At 41.2% G+C, this 12,337-nt stretch overlaps 1 long non-coding RNA gene and 1 other non-coding gene across 2 annotated transcripts; both read right to left on the reverse strand.

The window, feature by feature from the left end:
* Positions 1 to 5,556: 5,556 nt before the first annotated feature.
* LOC131405794 (uncharacterized) lies at positions 5,557 to 12,240 on the reverse strand. Its single transcript, XR_009220022.1, has 4 exons — positions 12,122 to 12,240; positions 10,233 to 10,292; positions 6,663 to 6,722; positions 5,557 to 5,762 (listed from the first exon to the last, which is right to left on the reverse strand). It is a non-coding gene; the product is annotated as an uncharacterized LOC131405794 (long non-coding RNA).
* TRNAR-ACG (transfer RNA arginine (anticodon ACG)) lies at positions 12,101 to 12,173 on the reverse strand. Its single transcript has one exon. It is a non-coding gene; the product is annotated as a tRNA-Arg (tRNA).
* Positions 12,241 to 12,337: the final 97 nt, after the last annotated feature.

The raw sequence follows: 12,337 nt of genomic DNA on the forward strand, positions 1-12,337 counted from the left end.
ATGGCTTGATGGGCCTTGAGTAGGTCCCCACCCAGGATTCGAAACAGCGAACCCCGGGCTGCCAAAGCGGAACAAGCAAACTTAACAGCTACATCACCGGGCTGGCCCCTTCAATTTCTTTTAAAATAGAACATTCCTCCCACTTTTTTTTTTAATGAAATTGACTCTCTGAAAAAATCCAGGCCAGTTACCTTGTAGAATGTCCCATTGTCTAATTGTTTCCTGTGGTGGTGAACTTGTTCCTCTCCTGTTCTCTCCAGTGTAGTAGCCACTAGCCACACATAGCTATTTAAATTCAAGTTAATTAAAATGAAGTAAAATTAAACTTTCAGTAGGTTGGTGGCTACTGTATTTGCAGATATACAACATTTACATCAGCGCAGAAAGTTCTGTCGGGCAGAGCTATATAAACTACATTTCCTGTAAATGGGAAGTAGGTCTACAGGCTTTATTAGATTCAAGTTAAACATTTTTGCAAAGAATACTGAATAGATAGCATTACGTACTTCACATTACATCACCCTGGAGCCATGTCAGGTCAGAATGTCTCACTCTTAATTATGCTGGGTTTGATTGCTTGGTTAAGGTGGCAACTGCCAGATCTCTCTAATCTATGCAAGTACATTTTCCCTTTGTAGTTAGTAGCATCTGGAAATGAACCTCAAAAATCTCAAGATAGTTCTTCCTGATATTTATTATGCATTCAGCATTTCCTCATTTAATCACGTGCTCATCTTGAACCATACTAGGTTTTAGTATTCGAAATAATAAGGATAATAATAAAAAAGAAATGGACCCTGTCCTCAATGTTTACAACCTACAGGTGATAGTAGACACACAGAAACCGTCTAAGAATATAAAGTAACAGGAAGTGCAAATCAATGCTGAAAACCAAGAGAAGTGAATTAGGAATTATAAGGTATAGCCTTAGCAGGGAAGGCAGATTTGATTCTGCCTTTGTAGAGGCGAGTTTGGGATAGAATTTTGCAAAAACATCAAAGATAGAGAAAGGGGAAGGACCAGTGTGTGAAGGCACCGAGTTAGGAATGAGCAAATCACGTGCCAACGAAAGCCTTCATCTTAAATGGCAAAAATTTGAGAAAAATATCCCATGGCTTCTATCAAGACTCTGGCGAGCTGTGGTTTGAGAAATATTTAGATTTCCAGCTGCCTCAGAAAGCAAAATGGCTTCCTAAGCAGTGGTTCCCAGCCCTGGCTTTCTAAACGGCATGAGGATAGACGGCTAGCTGTTTCTTGTGTTTCCAAAAGACTAAGGAAAATTGAACATTTGCCTGCAACAGTGCTGCACAACTATTTAAAAAGTATATTGGCTTAAAAACAAAAAAATTGTGCTTCGTAAAAAAATTCAAATAAAACAGAAGTATATAACAATAAAAAGTAAAAAACTGAACCACACACACACAAACCCCATTACCCCAATCCACCGTCCTAGAGTAACTAGAGTGATTTAGAGTGGTGCATATAGAGCCAGACCATTTTCTAAAAATATGCAAACATATGTACAAAAATATGAGCTCATATTATTGTTAGAGTATGGCTGTATCATAATTTAACCATTCTTTTCATGATAAATAGATTGTTTCCACTTTGCCCTATTACAAAAATACTTCATTGAATATCATTGTATATGTATCTTGCTAAGTGCCTTTGCTTTTTTGGTATTACAGTAAATCAGTATATTAATTTTAGTTAGTTCATGAAAAAATGAATTAATTACTGAGCTTATGAATGTAGTTTGGTCGAAAAAAGTCTTTCAAAATAGTTCCGTGTTGAGGGGAAAGGGACACAAGGGCTGTTGAGTGCTCGTGAAGGGGGCACTACAGCGGTTTGTCTTGGTCCTGCCCTTCTTCACACTGACTGGAGAGGGAAGGTTCGCAGGAGGTGCCCGTCACACGTGCTGTGGTCTGTTGTGGAACAGATGGGAAGGGGGCTTGGAGGGCCAGCAGAGGGGTGTGTGACAGCGAGAGCATTAGCATCGGGGACTTCGGCTGCCCTCTCTCTCCCCCTCACCCTTTTCAGAAAAGATTTACATTTACTGCCTCTCCTTCATTCTTTCACAAGCATCTCTCTCTCCACTTGTCTTGTACCACATCTGATCAAGAATTAAGTCTGTGTGATTCTTCCTCCACAATGAGAGGCAAAGTAAATCACCCCCAGAACTTGGAATAGGATCACTCTCCGTAGGGAAACTCTGAGGCTGTCGGACAAACAAAATCTGTCCCCTCAAGGTTCCCAATGAAGGGTGAATATCCAGGTCTTGGGGGAGTGACCCTGCATTCTTCCTCAGCCACCACAAATAGGAAACCCAGTGTCTTCTAGAGTCCAGCCTGATGCTCCCAAAAGGAGAAGGGAATCCCCGAGGTCAAGGCTCACTGTGGGGCCCCACACCCCATGAAGAGTCTCTCCACATTACCCATCTTGAAGGACCTGGGCTCGGTTTTATTAAAGGAACTGGCAGGTCTCCTTAGACCTGGAGACAGTGAAAATATAGAAGTCAACTCATTGTGAAAGAGATTAACAATCTGTAGGAATAATTCACCCTAAAAGATGGTAAATATTCGAGTGGCTGAGATCTAGCCAAAGTGGCTAATAAGTAAGGCCTGGTGTCAAAAAATACAACCAAAATGTAGAGAGACCTAAATGCACTAAGCCTGGCTGAAGAAAGAATGTAAAGAACCTGTAACCAAAATAAACCATCAGCCCAGAGTTTAGAAAAGGGTTCTCCAAAGAGCAAGTCAGGGTTATCCAGAGAAATAGAACCTATTATATTTATATATAAATAGTGAGATTTATTTTAAGGAATCGGCTCACATGATGGTGGGGCTGGCAAGTCTGAAATTTGTGTGGCAGGCCACAGGCTGGAAACTCAGGTGAAGGTGATACTGCAGTCTTGAGGCAGAATTTCTTCTTCTCTGGGAAATCTCAGTTTTTGCTCTTAAGGCCTTCAACTGATTGGATGAGACCCACCCGCATTATCAAGGGTACTCTACTTAAAGTCAGCTGATTGTAGGTGTTAACCACCTCTCCAGAACATCTCCATTGCAATATCTAGATTAGTGTTTGATTAAATAACTGGGTACCATAGGTTACCAGCCAAGTTGATATACATAAAACTAACCATCTCAAAGCTATTCTGGTTTTCATCCAGCCCTAACCCTATCTGAAAGAGACACTAAATTGGGGATATGAGTTAGGTCAATGGAGAGAGAGGCTACACTGGGGGCAGGAACAAGGTCTGGTTGTAAGCTCTCTCCATAAAATAAGAGCTTTGACACTTTATTAGGTATCAGACATCATTTCTAAGCCTTTTGCACATAATAAGTCATTTAATTATCAGAGCAAACTTCAGACTAAGTACTATTATCATCTCCACATTACAAATAGGGAAACTAAGTAAGGTGTGGAGAGATCAGGTAACTTGCATAACATGACAAAGCTTATAAGTTGAAGAGCTCTGGCGTGAACCCAGGCAGTCTGACTCCAGAACCTGCTGTCCTGAGACCCTCTGATGCCCTGAGTCCAAGCATTCACCCTCCAAGCAACATCATGTTTACTGATTTGATTATCCCTGACTCTGGGAACGGGATGCCCCATACATCAGATGAAAATCCCTGCCACTGGAAAGCGCTATCCTCCCACATACACTGGCCATGCAACATAACTACTGCTCTCTAGTGAGCGTGGCAGGCAGCTGGAGACATAAAAGCCTGCTAACAAATGGAGGCCTGGACTCACAAAGCTGGAGCCAGGCCCTCAACCAGAAGACCTCACCAATGTCCTGCCAGCCTGTGAGACTAGCCAGCGTGGCCAATGGGCATCTTTCCCCTGCCACTGTCCCACCCTACTCAGGTCCCAATTTGGGCCCCTGCAAATTGTCCTAACTGCCCCTCCTCTCATCTTATACACCACTACCAGGCCAATTTTTATGATGACTCTGATTTACTTTTCATAAGTGGTTTATAATTTTTCACTTCATTTTGTCATTTCTCTGTTCACAACACTTCAGGTCTCCCCACAGCATCCAAACACAGTCCACGTGGCTTAGCTGTGGATGCAAGCCCTCACCGTGCAGCTCCACTTTCCAACCTCTCCCCCACCACCTACTCCCTCCACGCCCCCTAAGTTGCCCCGGTGAGCTTACTCACCCCTTCCTGCTTCCTGCTTCACGGTTCTATCCACCTGGTAAGAACTCTTCTGCTCAGAATCCTATCATCTTGGAGGCCCACCTCAAGTTCTGCTTCCCCATTATCACGCCAGCGCCAGCGAGAAAAGGTCTCACTATCATTTAAATCCCCACAGCACTTTGTTAGAACTTCTTTAAGGTGCTTGTCATGTGCAGCCTTGATTTTTCATCACAACAGCGGGAGGTATGATTGATCTTATCTACAACATCAGAAGCTCTTGGAGGGCAGCTGGTTGTAAAGCAGGTGTTCTCAATCTTTTTGGTCTCAGGACTCCTTTACTCTCAATGATTTTTAAGGACCCCACAGAGTTTTTGTTTATGTAAGTTTTAATCTATAGTTATTTATCATATTAAAAATTAAAACAGAGAATATCAATGGTCTTTTCCTGAAGGAGATCAGAGAAAAAAACTACTTGGTTTTATTGAGCATGGATGTTTCTCGAATGTAACCCTTTGCCAAGATGGCATCATGTAGTATCTAAGCTCCATTCAGTCACCATTGCTTTGATCTTTAAATATGATCTTGATTAGGTCTCAATTTTATGAAAGCAGTACTTAGTCCCTGGTGGCAAACATAGAACCAAAAGAGCTTTATGGATCATGTCAGAGGGAAGGAGGCAGCAAATAATGAGTAAGGGTTCAAAGGTTTTCTAATATTCATTGAAACTTGATTTCCCTCTTCCTACTACAGATAAAATGCCATTGGGTAGGGCTGGCCCTGTGGCTTAGCAGTTAAGCGCACACGCTCCGCTGCTGGTGGCCTGGGGTTCTGATCCCGGGCGTGCACTGACACACTGCTTCTCGGGCCATGCTGAGGCTGCATCCCACATACAGCAACTAAACGGATGTGCAGCTATGACATACAACTATCTACTGGGGCTTTGGGGGAAAAAATAAATCAATAAAATTATTTTTAAAAAATGCCATTGAGTAATATCAAGTATATGAATTATAAGCGTATGTCTTAAGAATGGGAACTTTTTATTCAGAAAAAGCTGAAGATAATTACTTGAAGTTTATTTGAACATCATTTAAAGAACTATTTTAAAGACTGAAGAAACTAATAAATATAGAATGATCTTAGTTGTCATTGTTAGAGAAAAGCAAAGAAAAAAAATCCAGGTAATTTAAATTTGACTTAGAAATGTGATTTGATATTTACATGTTGAGATGATGTATCTGATATTCCAGACATTCACAATATTTAACAAACTGAATATTTTCCCAATCAAAAAAAAATTAAAACTGAGAAAATTTAAAAATATTTGTTTATTAATTCATTAAAAAAATAAGCTCATTGCATGTTAACATAAATAATACATTTTAGTGAAAAATAACTGTATTTTCCAAAACAAAAAGAATTAATGAGAAGAGTGACACTGTTCTATATTTTTGCAAATCTCCTTGATATCTGGCTTAATAGAAGACAACTGGATCCTCATCTGCTTTCTGTGGTGATATGTGGCTTGGTTGAATAAAGAAAATGAGGTCTCACACAGACATGTTGGAGATCCTCACGCACCTCCTAGGGGAATCTCCTAGGTTCTTGGACCACATTCTGGGAAACATTGTAAAAGAAAAAGTAATGAGTTGGGATCAGAAGAACTGGATTCTTATTCTGGCTTTTCCATTTCATTGAAGTATAACTTTGTTCAAGACAACCTCAGTTTTCTCATCTACAAAATGGGCATATTAATAATTCTTACCCTACAAGATTCTGTCCTGAGGATTAAGTGAGATAACATATTTAATGTGCTTGGCATGTAGTAGGGTTTAATAAATATTAGTTTAATAAATATTCGCCTAGGAGGACTGTTATATTATTGCTATGAGACGAGAGTGACTGCTGAAGATTGGACAGCTACAGGAGCCTACACAGAAGGAGCGGAGGCTTTCAAAAGACAGAAGGATGTAAACAAGCCTAAAGACCAGGGAGAGAGCACAGATTTTATACATATTTTAGAAAATGTTTTCCATATCATATAAACAGCTCATTATAGAAAATTTGGAAAATACAATTTTTTCACATCTCGAAGTCATTCTGTATGTACAGTTCGTAATCTGTGTCACAGAATGCATAACATTGAGCATTTCTCCATGTTATTAAATTTCTCTGACAGTATTGATTTGAATGGCTGCTTAAGATTCCATTGCATGGATGATTTATTTAACCACATCCCTACAGGATATCCAACATGTTGTTTTACACTTTTTGTACTCATTAGAAAACGCTACGCTAAGCATTTCTCTTAATTAATCTTTGTCCTGGTTTGTGGAGACTGTCTAGGATAGCTTTCTAGAAGGAAAATTATAGATGATATGTCTTAAGGTTAATATCAAAGGCTCTGGAGTCAGTTGACCTGGGTTTCCCCCCCATCTATACCCCTTCTTAGGGGAGAAAGTCACTTAACCTCTCAAGACTGAGCTCCTTCACCCATAAATGAGTAACATTTCCTACCTCACAGGGTTCTTGTGAAGATTCGGGCTTCTTGTGAATGTAGAGTGCTTTTCATAGAACCTGACACAAAATAAGGGCTCAATAAATATTAGCGGTTATTATTATCACACATTAAATTCATATATTTAATCACACACATATATACAATTACACCTGGTCTGTTTCTGGGCTATTGGGTTAGCTCTTTTATTCTATCTATTCTTGTACCAAAGGGCACATTGTAGCCCTTTATTTACTTATATATTGCTTATTTCATAAAGGGATTGAGGTAAAGGGCTAAAAATACAGAATAAATTCCCTCTCCTTTCTCCTCTTTTTTTGAATTTTCTTTGCTTTTCTTGTCTGATTTTTATTACACATGAACTGTAGAATCATTTTATCAAGTAACAAAAGATTCCATTAGAATTGTGATTGAATGTTGTAAAAGTAAGAAATTAATTTGGTAAGAATTGACATCTTTATAAGATTCATGTTTTCTAAGAACATGGCTCTCTCTCCATTTTTTCAGTCTTTCTTTATATCTCTCAGCAAAATTTTATAATTTTCTTTATATAGGTTCCTCACATTTTTCAGCAAGGTTACAGCTAAGTATTTTACGATGGTGTTATTGTCACCACTGTGAATAGGGAAAATACTCATCACAAGAGCTAATGTGTGCTGAAGGCTTACTATGTGCAGGGTAGGTTCTGAATGCTTTACTATTTTAGGTAATTTAATCCTCATAGTACCTTTATGAGATAAGAACTATTATTTTCATTCCCATTTTATAGATGAGGAAACTGAGGCCAGAAGGGTTAGGTTCACATAGTTAGTAAATGGATGAACTTTTAACCTCTTGCCATCTGGCTCCATAAGCCATGATTTTAACTATAATGTCACTGGAATATTTTGATTAATTGTGGCCTCTAACTGGTTATTCTTAGCATATAAAAAGGCTACAGATCTGTTTTACATTTATGTTTTATCACGTGAGTTCTCTGAATCCTGTTATGAATTCTCTCATTTTAGAATTGATTCTCATGGATTTTTTTTTTGTGTGTGTGAGGAAGATCAGCCCTGAGCTAACATCTGCCAATCCTCCTCTTTTTTTGCTGAGGAAGACTGGCCCTGGGCTAACATCTGTGCCCATCTTCCTCCACTTTATATGGGACGCTGCCACAGCATGGCTTGCCAACCAGCGAGTTGGTGCGCGCCCAGGATCTGAACCGGCGAACCCCAGGCTGCTGGGGCGGAAGGCATGCATTTAACCGCTTGCGCCACCAGGCTGGCCCCTCATGGATTTTCAATGTATACAATCATATCATCTGCAAACAATGATAAATTTGCCTCTCTCTTTCCAAAAGTTATAACCCCTTTTTAAAAATTTCCAGTCTTATCATATTGGATTTTTCAGAATAATATCAAGTAACACAGTGATGAAACTAGACATTCTTGTTTTATTTTATCTTTACATAAATTGTTAACTTCATATATATACATATACATGTTTATATATGAAGAATATTAAGACTATTAAGAATGTTTACAGAAAACGGAATTGACTTACTGTGTTCTCTTTGGTGACTATTAAATGATCAAGTGTTCTTGGTTTTTTTTTTGGTGAGGAAGATTAGCCCTCAGCTAAGATCTGTTGCCAATCCTCCTCTTTTTGCTGAGAAAGATTGCACTGGGCTAACATCCGTGCCCATCTTCCTCTACTTTATATGTAAGTATGTAGGTCCACGCCCAGGATCCAGGCTGTGAACCCTGGGCCACCAAAGTGGAGCATGTGAACTTAACCACTACGCCACCGGGCTGGCCCCAATTATTTGGTTTATTTTTGATGTATTACATAAATAAATTTCCTAATACCTAACCTTGTGTTAATTGCTGGGATAAACCCTAACTGGTTGTGGTATATAATTATTATGTTAATATACTGCTGAATTTTATGTGTTAACCTTAAATATTTTAGGATTTTTACATTTATATTCATAAGTGAAATTGGTCTATAGTTTTCTTTTGGGGCAGGTGCTATTTCCGACAGGTTTTGATATTAGGTTTATTCTGCCTTCATAAACAAATTGGGTAGTTTTCCATCTTTTTCTATGTTCCAGAACAGTTGCTACTTTCTATTCATTTTGACAGATAAACACTGTATAATAGAGAAGAGAAGGAAGAGAATGCAAATCAGCACAGATTATTTTGCCTCAGTAACTCTGCCACTTTTGTAGCTGGAGGACAGCCTTGATTGTGAAGAAGCAATTTGGAGCAGTAGGAGGGTCAAATGGGCCATAATTCTGGTGTTGAAGAGTGCGGCTGGCTGGTCAGGAACAGAGGTGAGTGAAGGTGGTCCTGGGGAGGGAGGCAAGCGCCGAGGGAGGAGAGGAGCACAAGAGAAGATGAAAGCAGTCTTTACACCGGACTGAGGTGTTCAAACAAGGACATAAAATCAGAATCAGGTAGAAGAACTGGGCCTGAAGGTGAGGAATGCTGGTGGGCTGATGGGAGGAGGATCTGGGAGTGCGTACTCCTGCCCTTCCAGAAAAGTTTCCAATGCTCTGGCCTGTTGGTCACTGGCTCCTGTTGGAGAAAGTAACATTATTTCTCACCCAGGGTATTTGTCCTTCTGTCCTACCATCTCCCTATCTTCATCACAGCAAAGGCCTACATCCAATGTAGGTTGATAACAGTGATTCACATGCTTCTGCGCACAAGAGTTCAGCATGGAGAGGAGAGCAAGGGGAAGCAGAGCGTAAGACAGACTTCACCAACTCCAACTCTACGCCTAGGGCCAAGTCTTTCACAAGGTTCTCTATGTCTTTTTCATTCCTTCCCTTCTGCTTCTCTACAGCTCATACAGGCAGACCCATAGCACACGCTGTTTTTTAAGGCGCAGGAAAGAGTTGTAGGAAAGGCGAGGAGCAATGTGGTGTGGAATTACTGGGAACTGTTCTGCATCACGCTAGCCACACAGCCGGGGCCATTTTGAATGAAAAAACAAAGACATCACAGACAAATGAAATGCAGCCCATCTGGGCCAGCCCCGTGGCTTAGCAGTTGGGTGCGTGCGCTCTGCTGCTGGCAGCCCGGGGCCCGGAACCCCGGGCGCGCACCGACGCACCGCTTCTCTGGCCATGCTGAGGCTGCGTCCCACATACAGCAACTGGAAGAATGTGCAGCTATGACGTACAACTATCTACTGGGTCTTTGGGGGGAAAAAATAAATAAATAAAATCTTAAAAAAAAAAAATGCAGCCCATCTAAACTGACGTTAAGGTCAGCGAGAAATTCTAGGCTCTTTTTACACAAATCCTTTTGAAAATTATTTTAACTGATGGCAAAACTGACATTACTGTTTCATAAATTTTCCTCTCTCTCTCTCACCCCTGGATGGGTTAGTTAACAATCAACAGAGCAGCCACCAGCTTGACATCGGGAGGAAGATGCCAGGAGCACAGATGGTCCACAACCCAGATAATTAACTTCTGAAGAAGAAACAACATCTAATAAGTCTTCTGTGAATGTAGAGTTTGGTTGGGCACAGCTAGGGCAGAGAACAAGCAGGCCCCCTCAACAACTCTTTTTTACCTCTTAAAATGTCGCTGGAGCACTCACCCACTTCCTGGGACAACCACCTACTCAAAAGACCTGCAAGGAAGAATTCCAAACAAATGTTGTAAACACTCCGCCCTAAAGGAGGGGGAGCATAACACATAACACCTCACTCCTTAAGTATGGGATGCACACAGTGACTTCCTTCCAAAAAGTCCAGGATGGAAGGAGTGTAATTTTACAGTGGGGAAACCTGATAAACACCTCTTCTGCCAGGTGATAAAGGTGAACATTGACAGTCATAAATTATGCTGATAGTATGTACTCTTGATAAGGGGTAATGAAAATGGCACTTGACCTCTGTGATCTTCCTCCCCAAAACCCATAACCCCAGTCTAATCATGAGAAAACCATCACACTAATTCCAATAGAGGGGCATCCTACAGTATACCTGACCAGTATTCCTCAAAACTCTCAAGGTCATCAAAAACAAGGAACATCTGAGAAATTGTGACAGCCAAGAGTAACCTAAGGAGCCATGACAATTATATGTAATATGGTATCCTGGATGGGATCTTGGAACAGAAAGAGGACAGGAGGTAAAAACTAAGGAAATGTGAATAAACTACAGACTTTGGTTAATAATAATGTGTCAATATTGGTCCCCGAATTGTAATAAATGTACCATGTAATGGAAGATGTTAACAACAGAGAAAGCTGTGGGATGGCATGTGGGAACTCACTGTACTATCTGCTCAAATTTTCTGTAAATCTAAACTATTCTTAAAAAATAAAGTCTAGCAATAATAATAATAATACCTGCAGGAATCAAATGAAGACTAAGACGGGACAAAAGCACCTCCAAACCCTTTAAGCTTCATAGGCATTTTCTTAGTTCTTTGGCTTTCCGACTTTCATCCTTTTGGGGCACTTACATTACACCCAGGGCTCCTTAGAACTTACCCTCTCCACACCCTTCCCGTGTTTCCCAGGACTCTGTCCCCGACGGGCCGTGGTGATCTCATTCAGTCTCATGGCTTCACTCACCACGGCTCTTCTGGAGATTTCCAAATCTTGTCTGGTTCAGATCACTGTTCATCCAACTCGCTATTACACAGCGCCCCCTAGACGTCCAATTCAGCATTTCCAAACCCAAACCCTGATTCTCCCTAAACCCGCTTCTCTCAGTTATGGTCTCACTTCACCGAGAGGCCAGAACCCTGGGCATCACCCTCAGACTTCTGTTTCTCACGGCTCCCTGCCACTCAGTCCCTAAGTTCTGTCAACGCCTCCTGCTTAGGCCCTTTTGTACTGTGTTCTTTCCATTCCGCTGCCAGGCCCTCAGCACCTCTGGGCTCCCTGCCGTCAGGTATTCCCCTTCTGCTCCCTATGTCTTTCCTTGCTTCATTTCTTTCCTCCTTCTCTGTCCTCTGGCAGTTATTGAAAAAGAAAAATGTAGAGATTCTCTCAGGCCTCCGCCAGGCAGCTCCATGACTCCTCCCCACTATAATCCCTCACAATGAAGTTTTCTCTATCGTCAGATGTGTGTGTGTGCGCGCGCGCTTAGGTGTCTGTTTACCTTTTGTGTTTGAGATATAGAATCACGAGGAATTAGTGGCTGGGTTGCCACAATCTATTTAAAAACATACTAAGAGGACAAAGCTCATTTTAAGAGCATCAGCCATTAACCCAGTTTTCTCAGTGTTCAGATGGACCTAATTAGTGACACAACAACCACCTTTGACTTAGGTAAGGGAAAAAGCTGACATAAGATGGTTGCAGAACTCAATCAAGTTAAGACCAGAAAATGACGAAACTTTAAAGAGTGTAAGGAAAGAAAAGGAGACTTAAAAGACGCTGCTTACGGCCGTATTGCGCGAGACGCAATAAAGTACCAGCCCCACCGAGCCAGCCAGGAGTCGAACCTGGAATCTTCTGATCCGTAGTCAGACGCGTTATCCATTGCGCCACTGGCCCTGAGACAATGGAGTTCTGCCCCATGATGACACTTCAAGCTTATACTGCAGGGTTTCATGGGACGTGTAGTCCCTCAATGGGATTCCACGAATACAGGAAGCATTATGGGAGATTGAAGTTCGTTGAGAACCAGCCCCTGAGATTGGTGGGTCTGCCGGAGCCAC

Source organism: Diceros bicornis, chromosome 5 (genome assembly GCF_020826845.1).
Source record: "Diceros bicornis minor isolate mBicDic1 chromosome 5, mDicBic1.mat.cur, whole genome shotgun sequence".
Taxonomy (NCBI): Eukaryota; Metazoa; Chordata; class Mammalia; order Perissodactyla; family Rhinocerotidae; genus Diceros; species Diceros bicornis.